At 54.7% G+C, this 11781-nt stretch overlaps 1 pseudogene; it reads right to left on the bottom strand.

Annotated features, from left to right (window-relative positions):
* Positions 1–93: 93 nt before the first annotated feature.
* LOC115248061 (chloride channel protein 2-like) lies at positions 94–11654 on the bottom strand (annotated as a pseudogene).
* Positions 11655–11781: the final 127 nt, after the last annotated feature.

An 11781-nucleotide genomic window follows, 5' to 3' on the forward strand; every position in this document is an offset into this window, starting at 1 on the left:
GAGTATCTGGATGTCCTGCCTGGATAAACCGGACTTTTTTGGACCGCGATGGTGCGTTTCATCCACCAAACATCACACACCTTGTCCTCATGTTGCCTTTAATCATCTGCTCGTGTACAAAAACAAGTCGCATTCAGGAGCTGCTGGATTTCAAACGCATCGTCCTGGAATCTGGTCCGTTCGGGTCAGAATGTCCAGCCGAGTCCACATGAAGGGAGACACCACAGATTATTGCTTCGCTAGATATGCTGCAAATTAGCTTCTATGTTCTACGTCTTCTTAAACGGTGGCTCGCGTTCAACATCAATGCGCTCGTCCGAGACTTCACAGAGACGAAGGTTGCTTTTAAAAATGTGGCTGAGGGCCGACGTGCGCATGTGTCTCAATCACGGCGCTCCTCACGGTAGCTGCACCGGGGATCTGCTGACGGGTCAAACAGATGCTTCTGATATGAACCAGGAGAGCAGCTCTGAGAGCTCCAGGGCCAGAGGAGGAGGTCCCCGCTTCCTCTCTGACCTCCTCAAAACGGGACTTTAGGGTCCAGCATGTAGAATTTTTAATGGTTTAGTTATAAAACTCACCTCAAATAGACCTAATCTTAGAGTGTGTAATGACCTTATTGTGCCACACACACACACACACACACACACACACACGCTTAACAATGAATTGTGCTGTAAATTCTTAATAACAAAATATGCATTTATCTCATAATGAAGCCTGTAGATAAGATGATCCTGATAAGATGATCCTGATAACATGATCTTGTGCTGTTATCACACACAGGACGTGGAGACGGTGTGTGTGCCAGTCTTACAGTCATAAAGTATAATGATATATTATGATTCTCCATCTTATGTGCTTTTGTTACGGTCACTGAATAGAAAAGAAGACCAGCTTTATCTTTCCCTCCTCGGTTCCTTCACTTGGTCCCGCGTCTGTGCTGGGATCCGTCTGGACCGGACCCGGAGGTGAGCGGAGCTAAAGGGAAGAGTCACGGAACGCCGCTGCGGTTCCCTCCACGTGGGCGGGGCCACCGCCCTCCTCAGGCCCTGATAGGTCCGTTTTGGTGGCCGGACCCTCCCGCTCTTCCTGCTCTGCTGCGTCTGGCTCGGGGGGGTGGGTCAGGGGGTCGTAGTCACAGGCCAGCTCTGACTCCTCCGTGTGGGACGGGCTGCAGTCGTACGTGAACTCGGACTGGTCCTCCGTGAGGGACGGGCTCTCCTGAAACACCGATTCCAGACTCGTGCCTCCAGCCCGGCGGGATTCCTGCTCCAGATCCGACGGGTCCGTGATGCTGACAGGGATCTCCTTATAGGACACATCTGGAGCGTCCTTGGCTTCTGGCCGGTTGGGCCCTCGCGGCAATGAGAGCCCCCTATGGCGGATGCACAGCTTGTGCAGTTCCGTTACCTCGGAAACGGTGGTGCTGTTCCCGCAGTCACGGAAACTGGCCAGCGGGGGGCGCACTTTGACCCCGGTCACCGTGACGGAGCCCTCGATGGCCTTCCGCAGCTGCAGACACACAACCAGAGCCTTGAAAGAGCCCGGATGGGAACCGCCCACAAAGCAGAGAAGAACACACACCTCCTTGAGGGAGACCACGCCCACCAGGCGGCCCATGCTGGTCACATAGGCGTGATCCAGGCCCAGCAGGGAGAAGATGGTGTGGGTCTGTGGAGGAGCAGAGCGGGTCACGGCCTGAATACAAACATGTCAGGACGTGAGATTTTGGGCTGTTTGAGATGGTTGCTATGGAGATAAAGGAACCATGGACAGGCCCAGGTGCACCATACGTAATCACAGATGGGATGTATAGAGGAGATGGTTCACAGGCTAATGTCAGGCGAGAGTTTAAGAGCTTATTTCCTAATTGCACCTTGTGCAGAGACGTTTGCTCCACCAGCTGGAACGGTGCAGGGTCGATCTTGCAGTTCTTAAAGTCCACCTGCTCATCAAGCTGTTGCTCCTCCCACTCTGACACCTGCAGCAAAGGAGGAGGACAGGGCAGTGACGGAGGACAGGACCTGATCAGAGTCTGCCTGGAGCCTCACCTCTGAGGGGCTCATGCAGTCTTCTACCTCAGCAGAATCCTAGAGGACACACACACACACACACACACACACACACACACACACAAACCTTTGATACAAACATGGAGCCTACAGACGGAGCAGCTGATCCTGGACCAGTAACAGCACATTAGCGATGAAAGGCAACTGTCTCATTTACGCTCGTGCGAACCGTGTTGTGTATCGTGCTAGCCGTGTTGTGTATCTTGCTAGCCGTGTTGTGTATCTTGCTAGCCGTGTTGTGTATCGTGCTAGCCGTGTTGTGTATCTTGCTAGCCGTGTTGTGTATCGTGCTAGCCGTGTTGTGTATCGTGCTAGCCGTGTTGTGTATCGTGCTAGCCGTGTTGTGTATCTTGCTAGCCGTGTTGTGTATCGTGCTAGCCGTGTTGTGTATCTTGCTAGCCGTGTTGAGTATCGTGTTAGCCGTGTTGTGTATCGTGCTAGCCGTGTTGTGTATCGTGCTAGCCGTGTTGTGTATCGTGCTAACCGTGTTGTGTATCGTGCTAGCCAAACACAACATTCAGACCATCTTACCGCCACGGAGATCCGCACCCTTTTCCCCGCTGCCTTGTGAGGAGCGATGGGCGGGGCCGGGCTCTTCCAGTCAGGGAGATGAAGGAAGAAACAGAAAAACGTGAACACACAAGCTGGCAAATATCTTCTCATTTAACTGGAGGTTCACCTACAAATGACCTTTGACCTGTTTATCCAGCTTAAACCTGTTTATCCTGTTGACTCGTGTCCACCAAAAGGCAGGAATTCACACAGTGGAGGTGCCCTGGCACACACACCTGAGGGGCTGGACCCACCCACAAGGTGGCCGACACAGACTGGGTACTCACACAGGTGAGCTCACACAGGCGTATTCACACAGGTGAGCTCACACAGGCGTATTCACACAGGTGAGCTCACACAGGCGTATTCACACAGGTGAGCTAACACAGGGGTATTCACACAGGTGAGCTCACACAGGCGTATTCACACAGGTGAGCTCACACAGGCGTATTCACACAGGTGAGCTCACACAGGCGTATTCACACAGGTGTCTCACACAGGCGTATTCACACAGGTGAGCTAACACAGGGGTATTCACACAGGTGTCTCACACAGGCGTATTCACACAGGTGAGCTAACACAGGGGTATTCACACAGGTGAGCTCACACAGGCGTATTCACACAGGTGTCTCACCTCCAGCAGCTCTTTATCAGGATCAGCACACGAGAGGGTCTGAGAACCTTGAGGAGAGAGAAAAAATGAATATGGATTTAGAATGTTTTCAGTGTGAATGTGTGTGTGTGTGTGTGAGTGAATAGGTGAGAGAGTGTGTATGTGTGTGTGTGTGTGTGTGTGTGGGTGTGTGTTTGTGTGAGTCACTGTGTGTGTGTGTGTGTGAGTGTGAGTTTGCGCGTGTGTGTGAGTGTGTGTGTGAGTGTGTTTGTGTGAGTCACTGTGTGATTGTGTGGGTGTGGGTGTGTGTGTGTGTGCGTGTGTGTGTGTGTGTGTGTGTGAGTGTGAGTGTGTTTTTGCGTGTGTGTGTGTGAGTGTGACTGTGTTTTTGCGTGTGTGTGTGTGTGTGTGTGCGTGTGTGTGTGTGTGAGTGTGAGTGTGTTTTTGCGTGTGTGTGTGTGTGTGTGTACTGTTGGGGGTCTCTGTGGTTTTCAGGGCCGACTTCAGAGGCAGCTGCACGTTGGAGGCTGCTGGGCTGAAGGAGGACGACTCCTCTGTGGAGATCTAGTGGAAACATGTTTAACAGGAAAACACCACAAGTTCATGCAAACCCACACACACACACGCACACACACACACGCACACACACGCGCACACACGCACACACACGCACACACACGCACACACACGCACACACACACACACACACACACACACACACACACGCACACACGCGCACACACGCACACACACACACACACGCACACACACGCACACACACGCACACACACGCACACACACACACACACACACACACACGGAGCATGCAGGTACAGGACAGCACAGGTGAGGGCACAGACGACAGAGAGACAGGAAAGAGGCGTCAACATCAGGTGAGAAGCAGTCCGTCAACAGTCAGCGCAGCAGTGCCCGGCCCTCCGTCTGTGCCTTTACCTCCTGCTACATGCTTCCCTCATGCGTGTCTGGTGCACGTTCCCTCTTCCCACCCCACCGCAAGACAAACTGCCCCCTAGCCCAGTCCTGGCGACCCCCCCAGATGCCTCCCACCTGTTGGCTGCTCACCAGGAAGTGGACCGCCTGGCGAGCGTGGGCGCCGGCTGGCGAGTCGCTGGGCGAGCTGGGCGAGCTGGGCGAGCTGTCGCCAGGGGGGCCGGGGGGGGCCGGGGGGGCCGGGCAGGAGGTCCTGGGTGCCGTTGTTGTGGGCCAGCGCCTGCAGCTGCTCCAGCCGGCGCTGGAGGCTCAGCTGCTGGCCCAGCAGGGACTGGAGCTGCAGCCGCTCGATGGAGCCCAGCAGGATCATGGAGTCTGGAACAGGAAGCACACCTGAACCTCCCCGTCCTCTAACAGGTGCGTCGGTGCCGAGGTCCGGTTCCTCCTCACCCCTGGACTCCACCAGCGCCAGCGTCTTCAGCTGGCTGGTCAGCAGCATCTCCTGCAGCTCCCGGTAGGACGAGGTCAGCGTGATGTAGCGCACGTCCCTGACCATGATGTCCTCCACGCGGATGTTGTACTTCCTGCAACAAAGGCGGAGGTTAGCGGGGGGGGCGGGGCCAGGACCGGGGGGTCCAGGACGGGGGTGACTGACTCGTGGTGGCCCATGCCCAGCTCGGGCAGGTAAGGAAGCTTCTTGATGCGGATGATGGAGTCGTAGAGGGACGGCTGGAGCGCCTGGGCCACGGCGTTGGCCAGGATGACGGCGATCATCACGGGCAGGATGTGGGAGATCTGCCCCGTCAGCTCGAACACGATGACCGCCGTGGACACGGTGTGGGTGACGGCCCCCGACAGCGCCGCGGCCCCTGAGCAGGACCAGAGGAACATCAGGTCTCCACCCCCTCCGGGTCCAACCGCCCGCGGACGAAAACGAGGCCTTTACCCACGACGGCGTAGCCGCCCGGAACGATGGGGTACACGCTGCCGTCGGCATGGATGCCGTCAGGAAACATGGCCGCCATCACTTCTCCGACCAGTCGGCCGAACGCTGCTCCTGAAGGTCACAAGGTCATTCAGGAGCCGGTCTGGACGCCGCAGGACCTCCAAATACAGAAACCGGCTCACCGATCAGGAACACTGGCATGAAGGCGCCACAGGGGACGGGCATGGTGGTGGCCACCGCCGACATCCAGAACTGAGACAAGGCCAGCACAGGTGAGAGGCCGCACCCTTCCACAGGTGTGACTCTAAAGGCCTACCTTCATGACGATGAAGAGGAAGAGCGTGACGAAGACGTTGACCTGGGGGTGCCTCCAGGCCTGGTGGTGGCTGATGTAGTCGAACTCCTCCGCGACTCCCTGACGGCACCACGTGCGGTTGTCAAACAGGGCGACCAGGGACTCGTGCTGGGTCAGCTGGCATTGGGGGGGCGGGAGAGAGAGTGAGGCCGAGACCGATACAGGCGACACCACAACATGATAGAGGCGACACCACGACATGATAGAGGCGACACCACGACACGACACAGGCGACACCACGACATGATAGAGGCAACACCACGACATGATAGAGGCGACACCACGACACGACACAGGCGACACCACGACATGATAGAGGCGACACCACGACACGACACAGGCGACACCACAACATGATAGAGGCAACACCACGACATGATAGAGGCGACACCACGACACGACACAGGCGACACCACGACATGATAGAGGCGACACCACGACATGATAGAGGCGACACCACGACATGATAGAGGCGACACCACGACATGATAGAGGCGACACCACGACATGATAGAGGCGACACCACGACACGACACAGGCGACACCACGACATGATAGAGGCGACACCACGACATGATAGAGGCGACACCGCGACATGATAGAGGCGACACAATGACATGATAGAGGCGACACCACGACATGATAGAGGCGACACCACGACACGACACAGGTGACACCACGACATGATAGAGGCGACACCACGACATGATAGAGGCGACACCACGACACGACACAGGCGACACCACGACATGATAGAGGCGACACCACGACATGATAGAGGCGACACCACGACATGATAGAGGCGACACCACGACATGATAGAGGCGACACTGCGACATGATAGAGGCGACACAATGACATGATAGAGGCGACACCGCGACATGATAGAGGCGACACCACGACACGACACAGGTGACACCGCGACATGATAGAGGCGACACCACGACACGACACAGGCGACACCACAACATGATAGAGGCGACACTGCGACATGATAGAGGCGACACAATGACATGATAGAGGCGACACTACGACATGATAGAGGCGACACCACAACATGATAGAGGCGACACCACAACATGATAGAGGCGACACCACAACATGATAGAGGCGACACCACAACATGATAGAGGCGACACTGCGACATGATAGAGGCGACACCACAACATGATAGAGGCGACACTGCGACATGATAGAGGCGACACAATGACATGATAGAGGCGACACTACGACATGATACAGGCGACACCACAACATGATAGAGGCGACACCACGACACGACACAGGTGACACCACGACATGATAGAGGCGACACCACGACACGACACAGGCGACACCACGACATGATAGAGGCGACACCACAACATGATAGAGGCGACACCACAACATGATAGAGGCGACACCACAACATGATAGAGGCGACACCACAACATGATAGAGGCGACACCACGACATGATAGAGGCGACACCACAACATGATAGAGGCGACACCACAACATGATACAGGCGACACCACGACATGATACAGGCGACACCGCGACATGATAGAGGCGACACCGCGACATGATAGAGGCGACACCACGACATGATGGAGGCGACACCACAAGACGATCGATCATGATAGAGGTGACACCACGACTTGATACAGGTGACACCATGACAGGATACAGTCCTCAAATCCTCAGTCCCAGTTTATGTTCACCATAACCAGGTTGACTGGTTCGTGCACACCTGAGCACCTGAGCGGTGAGGACAGCTATGGGACTCCTGCTGGCCACCAGTACCATACAGGAAGTGACCCTACAGGAAGGTCGGTCTTGGGGGAGCCCCCTGGTGGTTAGGTAGTGCAATTGCAATTCACATAACTTAAAGGTGTGAAAGTGGTCAACAGTAAAAATAAATTTAGCTGGTTTAAGATGAGGGTGACCAGCAGTAACAACCATTCCAACATGTCATGATTGAGTGTCTGGAGAAACTAAACAATCCTCCGACAGGCAGGGGTAGAAAGCAGGGGTGTAGACTCACCCAAAGCTCACATTCCCTTCAGTTTACATTACAATCACCCCCCCCCCCCCCAGCAGCAGCAGAGGAGCGTCTTCATACAGTCACAAGAGTGTGAAAACGTGTTCTCACCTGTCCTGCCATGAACTGTCCGAAGCCTGGAGGGAAGGTGAGAGTGGAGACGAGCAGGGTGACGAGGGCGGGATACACCAGGCGTCTGACGGGAAGGGACGGGCTGCAGGATCATTAATATCTGTGTCTGTGCGTGGTCGAGTTTCCGTGGCGAGGATGGAAACGGTAGTAATGGATTACTTTACTCAATGTGCATCAAGACGGTGCCAACGTCAACGCACATTTGAAGAAGCTGGTTTACAGAACAGCTGGTAGAAATCAGCATGAACATCAGCATGAACATCAGCATGAACATCAGCATGCAGATGCATTTCAACCATCTGCTGCACTTCGAAATGTGGCAGAAATGAAGAAGCTAACTTAGCTTAGCACAAAGAACGGCATAAAATGCACGAAAGCGAATGCAGCGAACTTTAGGATGCTGAAAAACAGGAATTTATCAATTTCAATGGAGCGGCAGCAGCTAGAGGACGAAGGAAGGCAGTTAGAGACGATCTGGCACCACATCCACCATCTTTACTTCCACCAGCGAGGAGAAACACGCCGTTTATCAGAGCCCCTTTATTGTCATTGGAGGGAAATACTTCAGCGATTAAACCCTCCCGTGACTCCAAAAGGGACAAACTTAAACAGACTTAAACCGTTAAACTCAGCTGTGTTGTGTTATATCATAACACAAAGCATCAGGTACTCACTTCCTCAACAGGAACTTGTTGATGGTCTTCTGTTTCCTCATGCACTCCACGATCAGACGGTTCAGGTAGACGAACAGAGCGCCGCCAAAGCCACAGGCGATTCTGCAGACACAGACAAAGATGCCGTCTGTCTCCTGAAGGAGGAACTGGGAAGCATCCAGGAGAAAGCAGAGCCGGAATCCTTGACACACACTGGAAATGATCTTCTTGATCCCCTCTGACACCAAACCAACTGCTGATCATTTCTTTATCTCCTTCTGTTACAATGTGCTGGCAAGTGTTTAAACTGGACGGAGGGCGGAACCAGCAGGGTTTGAGGGGCATTTCATGCCCAGTTCACTGGGGAAAGAGAGACAACTGAGGAAAGAGAGGACTCATCTGGTCTGGGATCAGCTGATCCAGAGGGAGCCGCTCACCCCAGAACGGCGAAGGCTGGCAGCTCCTGAAGGTCGAACGGGAAGTCCAGACGGAAACGGGTCTTAAAGAGAGCAGTGATGGTCTCTGGAGAGAAACAAGCGTGTTCCAGTCCAGAGCCACGTCCCCCAACAGCCCCTGGTGGAGGACGGCCCGGCCAGACCTGGCCCAGCCAGACCTGGCCCAGCCAGACCTACCTTCGTCCTTGTTCCACACAGCCAGAACTCTGAATATGAAGGCGCTGAAGGTGGCAGCAAAGAAGCCCCTCCAGTAGTTCCTCACAGCAAAGAACGTGGAAGTGACCTCGATGCTGAAGAGGACCCCTGCAGCGTGCACGCGCACACACACACACACACACACACACGTTGCTCTCAATCAAAGTGTCAAACATCAGCTAAATTTGTCGCCACAGCTCCCGTTTCAACAGATCCTGCGTTGGTTTACCTCCAATTGGGGCAGCGAAGCAGCAGCCGACGCCCACCGCACAGGCGGCCGACAGCATCTCCGTGTTCCGCAGCTCGTTCTGCCCGAGTCACACACACACACACACACACACACACACACACACACACACACACACACACACTCAGGAGCAATGCAGTGCTAGTACACAGGTCAACAGGCGGTGCATGAGTGGCGGCTATGGGAGGCGGTGACTTCCAGACCCAGTCTGGCTGCTGAAGTGGTGGAATGAGATGTTTGTTGAGAAGCATCGATGTGTGGCGGTGACGGGCTGGACAGGGTCAGACACAATGAAAGGTCCGTCTACGGACCTCCAGACATGCACAGCATGGATCTTTAATGTTGGTAACCTCCAGGAGCCTGCTCATACCTTGCTGCCCTCAAAGGGTTCTTCCTTTAGCAGGGAAGGCAGGAGGGAAAAGACAGAGAAGAGCGTGAGCGCCATCTGTGGGAGCCGTGCGCTTACCTTGTTCACGGGCCTGGAGGACGTCCAGCTTATCATCTAAACTGAACAATGAGCTTCAGCAGACAGTTTCTCCATTCTGTGTTCTGAAAGAAGATTTTAACAGACTGATCAAGCGCTGCAGAGTTCCTCCTCCTCATGACGGATGCAGAAGCAGAACGTGTCCTGGAGACAGCAGGAAGTTAAGGAATCAACAAAAACACATCATGGAGACCGCAGGGGTCCAACCTTTTAACCTGAGAGGCGTCTATCTGTGCTGGAATCGAATAACAAAGTAAAAACATGATGACGGTTCAGTCAGTGAAAGAAGCTGAAGAGCAGTTAGAGGTTTGGGTCCAACAGTCGGTCCCTTCTTACCATCAAAATCCCCCCGAACAGAGCAGCCATGATTGCTGAGCAGAGCAGCACAAAGACTGGCAACGTGGACAAAAGGACCCTGAGAAGGAAGGAGAACGCTTAGAGGACAACATGGTGAAACCGTTAGGTTTGGGACTGAAGAAGGGAGCCGCTCTACCTCCTTGCCCAGAGGCATCCCGCTGCCCAGGGCGCACGTCAGACCGATGACTTTGGCTACGAAGGTTTTAAAAAGTCAGGTACTCCTTCAGGACCACCCCCTGAGGATCGTCTTCATCTCAGGGATACCAACCTGGTTGGGGTGTTGAAGAAGACAAAAGTGAGCAGAGGGGGAGAGGGGGGAAGAGAGGGGGGAGAGAGGGGGAGAGGGGGGAGAGAGGGGGGAGAGAGAGGAGAGAGAGGGGGGAGAGAGGGGGGGAGAGAGGGGGGGGAAGAGGGGGGAGAGAGAGGAGAGAGAGGGGGGAGAGAAGGGGGGTGGGAGAGGAGAGAAGGGGGGAGAGAAGGGGGGTGGAGAGAGGAGAGAGAGGGGAGATAGAGGGGAGAGAGAGAGCGAGAAGAGGAGAGAGGGGGGGGAGGAGAGAGAGAGAGGAGAGAGAGGGGAGAGGGGAGAGAGGGGGAGGGGTGAGGGGGGATCGAGAGGGGGGGGTAAGGAGGAACAAATGAACCCAGGGGTCAGATGACATCATCATGTCGGGGGTGGTCTATCATCTCATCTCTCTGTGTGGTGCACACGACAGGTGATTCTTTGACATTCGCTGAACACTTTAAGGATGTGGAAGTGTGCACGGGCGTGTGCACGGGCGTGTTGCACGGGCGTGTGCACGGCGTGTGCACGGGCGTGTGCACGGGCGTGTGCGTAAGCTGCACGTAAACGTGCGCACGTCTCACCCACAGCCTGAGGAGCCAGAATCTGCGTGAATCCTGCCGAGAACGTGATGAGCACCACAGGGTAGGTGACCCAGGCCAGGTACTGCAGGAGCAGGTTGCTGTCCAGGCCAGCATACATCCACTTCTGTGCTACACACACACACACACCACACACACAGCAAACTAAAGATTTGATGGATGATTTTTAAAGGGGTTCTTTTGCTCTCCATGAAGGCTTCGATGGCCAATCAGGAGCCTTTCACCTGTCTTTGAAACTCTTTCCTACCTTCTTGGCAGAAGGCGGATGGCGTAGTCCATGACCCAGCTCACCAGAGCCATGAGCAGCCCCAGCAGGATGAGGAAGATCCAGTCCTCCCCAACCCGCAGGATCAGGAATTTCTGACAGCGAGACGCACACACTGAGGACCAAAGCAGGAGAGACGTTTCAAATGGTTCCTGAGGAACATTAAAGGCATGTGTAGGTGCTGCACATGCGTCTGTGAATGAGCTGGTGGAGCGTGAGCTCATCTTCATCCACCTCCAGCACCACATTCACAGAGCTGGGTCCTCTTGGAAACTCCAACCTGACGCACGAATCTCCAATTTTGAGCTGGGTCAGATAAAAGAAGCATCACTGGACTCATTTTTTCTGTCTGTGGTTGCTGCCAAAGTCTGGAATGGACTTAACCACCCAGAACCGGTCCCTGGAGGGGCTCCACTGTGCTACTAACACATTTACCAGATCCACATCTGAGAAAATCATGCCAGTAAAATACTGATAATATAGGAGATACACAGCAACAGATGCCGTCTGATGGGGATGAGAGTGGAGACGTGTGGTGACTGCATGCAGCAGACCCCCCCCCCCCACACACACACACACAACACACCTCAGCCTGGG

The sequence above is a fragment of the Takifugu rubripes genome, chromosome 22 (assembly GCF_901000725.2).
Source record: "Takifugu rubripes chromosome 22, fTakRub1.2, whole genome shotgun sequence".
Lineage (NCBI taxonomy): Eukaryota > Metazoa > Chordata > Actinopteri > Tetraodontiformes > Tetraodontidae > Takifugu > Takifugu rubripes.